We start from the raw sequence: 4,339 nt of genomic DNA, 5'->3' as shown, positions 1-4,339 counted from the left end.
GGGGAGTATGTGGGTCCCCGGGGCCTGTCGATTTCTTCAAAACTGGCTTCTAACTAGCTGTGATATCATAAATCATTCTCCCCTCAAGTAAAATTTAACTCGGAAGAACCTTCCTCTTTGAGTAGAAGAACATAAAATCAGCATTCTAGTTTAAAACACTGAACATACATTATTCTGTTTCTCTTTCATTAGTTTTGCCTTGAGTTCTCTAGTTAATGTGTCAGTTTTGTTTCCCTTGAACAGAACAGAGCTAGTTTTTTTTCCCTATTCAAAGTCTTAATGCTAAGTTAAAACGAGCCCAGCCGCTACTCCTTTTCCTCAAGAGTTTCAGCAAGAATGCTAATGGGTATACTTTTGCACCATTTCAAACTGATCATATCATTCATTTCCTTTTCATAACAGTTTAGACCGCATGAAAGACTGATGTTAGCCTATAGTATCCCTGGTTCCTCTTAATATGCATGGATTTCCGAGGTTGAGTGGCTGCTGTCAGCATGTTATCATTAATCTCCTTCTTACAGATTCAATCCTTTCATGTTGACCAATTTTTGAACTTGTCTTTTTTTTCAGAGCACTGCAGTGTTTATTTGCTGTTAAAATAAGTCCAACTGACATTGTGCTCACATTTCTTAATTAATCTAAAGTAATGAAACTAAATTTTCTGAAGCAAAGCAGCCCAAATACATCGTTATAGCTACAGTATATGTTCAGCCAAATACTCCAGAAATATCAGGATGTAATCTTATACCAAAATCTCATAAGTAATTTGTAAATCAGCTGCTTTTTCTTCGCAGGTGCAGATGGGTTGATGGGCATCTACCTCTTCATGATCGGTGCATATGACCTAAAGTTTCGAGGCGAGTACAACCGGCATGCCCAGGCGTGGATGGATAGCAGCCAGTGTCAGGTCATTGGCTCTTTGGCCATGCTGTCCACTGAAGTATCTGTCCTGCTCCTCACATATCTAACGCTGGAGAAATACATCTGCATAGTCTACCCTTTCCAGTACTTGACTCCTGGCTGGCGACGAACTGTCACCATCCTTCTTGGGATATGGGTGTTTGGTTTTATTATTGCCTTCCTCCCATTAGTTTGCAAGGGGCTGTTTCGCAACTTTTACGGGACCAATGGTGTCTGCTTTCCACTGCACTCTGAACAACCAGAGACTCTATGGGCTCACGTTTACTCCGTCGTTATTTTCCTGGGTGAGGATTTGTTCTTGAAACAGTGCTTTGAAGATTTTTGTTCATGTTTTCACTTGCTTTTTTTTTGTTTTTACTTCTTCTCCAAAGGTAACTGTAAAAGTACAGGTTCTGTATTTAGTATGTGTGTTTTATATGTGGGGGGTTTTGCATTTATTTATTTGCTCTGGATGCAAAGATTTATTATACATGTACATTCAAGTACTGCAAATTTAAACTTGTTTGTATGAAATCTTTCCATAGGTCTTAACCTGGTGGCATTCCTCATCATTGTCCTCTCCTATGCAAGTATGTTTTATAACATCCAGAGAACAGGCACTCAGACCACTAAATATAGCAACCACATCAAAAAAGAGGTGACCATTGCCAAAAGATTCTTCTCTATCGTCATTACTGACTCCCTCTGCTGGATCCCCATTTTCATCCTCAAGATCCTCTCGCTGCTGCAGGTGGAGATTCCCGGTACAGTAAAAGAATGACAAGCATTTAAACAAACACTTTGATGAAAAAGAGCATTTTGAGTAAAATGCTACCTAATTAGCCTCACAGTTTGCCTCTACAACATTTTTGGCCTCTTAGCTCAGCTGTGTCTGCTGCAACTCACTAAAAGAAGCAGATGATTTGATGAATGCAGGCAGGTCTTTATAAGGGTTCAGCAGAATGTAGCTGCTAGACTTTTAACTAATACCACATGGATACGATGATGGATGTGACTGATTACCTGTGTATAGATTTTATTATTTTTAATGACTTTTTTTTTTATATCCTACTGTTTTACTGATTTTTGCTTTAAGATTATTCATGACAGGCTTCATTTTATTATTCATTATTCATTTGATTTTTTTTTTAGTGACATCATCATTGACCAGGTCATTAGCAGTTTGTAATCACACGTCTTTGGCAAAAGAAAGTGATAATGTGTTGCTGATTTGTGTGTGATGAAGTATCTGGTTTTTTGGGGGGAGAAGTGGTTTAAGAATACATTTAAATGCAACGTGATGTGTTTTAGATGATTTTTGAAATTGATTACAGTGAATCAGAGCTGGCTACAGATACATTCTCTTGCAAAGCATCAGGTTGTAAAGTCCTGCCTTTTAAGGTCAAACGGAGCAAAGTGCTCCCAATATGGATTCATTCTGTGTTTTCTTAAAGTGTTTCCCATAAGTTTTACTACTGCATAAGAATACCATTATGCATTAGATTATGCATGATGACAATTTATTTTGGGGTTAAGGATACTATTTGTATATCATTTTTAATTTGTGATGTCAGTAGTTGTTAAATGTAACAATCTAGACAGACTAAGTAATTAACACTGTAATTGTATTTCTTTCTCTGTTCTCTGACAGGTACCATCAGCTCCTGGGTGGTCATATTTATTCTCCCCATCAACAGCGCACTTAACCCCATCCTTTACACACTAACAACACGGCCTTTCAAAGAGACTATTGTGCAGGTGTGGGCTAACTACAGACAGAGGAGGCCCCTCCTTAGCAGACACCCAGCTCATCATCCATCGCTCACTTGGCAGGAAATGTGGCCCCTGCAGGAAAACAGCCATAGTGTCAGCGTGGGGCAGGAATTTGAAGCAAATGGCACAAAGCCCAAGCTCACGCCTGTGGAAAATACTAATGAGGGGTACAATGACATTAAAGCATCAAGCAGAAAGCAGGAAACACAACATACAGTGCTGTCAGTATGTTCTAAGACTGAAACACCACCACATACACACATTCACACAGGCACACAAACAAATTAACTTATGTAACTGTCTAATGGTAGAGGTACATGTACATGTTTGTATTGTCAACAAAACCTCACCTCAGTAAACTCAATTTCATTTAAGTTCGTTCATCTCAGCAGTTCATATTTACCCTCAGTTTAGTCACTTGTTAGTGCCTACATTCTTTGCAGTTTAAAAGGATTAGTTCTGGTATTTTTTTTTTTTTTTTGTCTTTTTCCCTCAAAATGTAACAGTGCATGTGTGCATGACCGGCAACGGTAACAGCCATCACAGCAGATAGGGGGACATACTTCATAAAATAATTTCTTAAATTAAGAAAACATGCTCCCTATGAATCCTGTTAAAGCCAGGCAAGTAAAATCTGGAGAACCGAATCTGTTATCAGTGACAAAAAGCTAATAATGATAATAACAATGGATTAATATGCAAACTGAATGATTCCCATCAATGACTTGACTGAAGCTCTATTCAATGGGTGAGACACATTGAATATTCCATAGGATTAAAAAGAGTATAAACATTTAGGATATTAATAGATAGGGCAATGAAGGGCCTCATAATTATGACCTAGTGGCAGAGGCTGGAAAAACAAGGGGGTGATTGGTACAGTTAGACAGACATAAATCTTAGATAATAGTATTTGACTGATTCTTATATAGCACTTTTCTACTCTCCCAGAGTACTCAAAGCACTCTATACAACATGACACATTCAACCAATCTACAAGCACTTTCTCTAAACTGAGTGCTTTCTAACTACATTCACACTCCGACAGATGCATTGGAGAGCAACTTGGGCAATTGATACTTGGCATGCAGACTGGAGGAGCCAGGGATTGAACCACCAACCTTCCAATCAATAGGCGACCTGCTCTACCCACTGAGCTACCGCCACCCATTTGAATTTGACTTTATTTTTCTTATTTAATTTAATTAAATTATGTGACATATTCGTAACATCCCAAACAAGGGTAGTTGAGAGAATCAGGAAATGCACAGGATGACATTAAGGAAAAGAATGGGCTTGGGATTTCAGCCGCTCAGGGCCATTGAGATCCAATTGTTTGACTAGGATGGCTTTTTTTTAAATATGTAGGTGAGTATCTACTGAAACAGTGCGCATTTGGCAGAAAAAAAACTTTACTTACTATTTTACTTTCCTCACAGTTGCTCAGCAGTGATTTTTATTGTCAGGAACTCCACAACAAAAGAGACTGTTAAGACAAAAAAACAGTATTGCACGACTATTAGAATAAAAGGCTTGCTATATCTCATTTCCATTGGTACACTAATTGACATTTATAAACAAATAACTGTCACCAGCTTACCTGTATACACTTATTTGTCATCTCTATGGCTACAACAGCTCTCTGCCATTCAAAAAAAAATATGCC

At 38.3% G+C, this 4,339-nt stretch overlaps 1 pseudogene; it reads left to right on the top strand.

Annotated features, from left to right (window-relative positions):
• The first annotated feature begins 794 nt into the window (after nucleotides 1–794).
• On the top strand, nucleotides 795–2,961 carry LOC102208329 (relaxin receptor 1 pseudogene; annotated as a pseudogene).
• Nucleotides 2,962–4,339: the final 1,378 nt, after the last annotated feature.

The sequence above is a fragment of the Pundamilia nyererei genome, unplaced genomic scaffold (genome assembly GCF_000239375.1).
Source record: "Pundamilia nyererei isolate P.nyererei 1_Seehausen unplaced genomic scaffold, PunNye1.0 scaffold01294, whole genome shotgun sequence".
Classification (NCBI taxonomy): domain Eukaryota; kingdom Metazoa; phylum Chordata; class Actinopteri; order Cichliformes; family Cichlidae; genus Pundamilia; species Pundamilia nyererei.
This window is presented reverse-complemented; position numbering and strand designations above follow the sequence as displayed.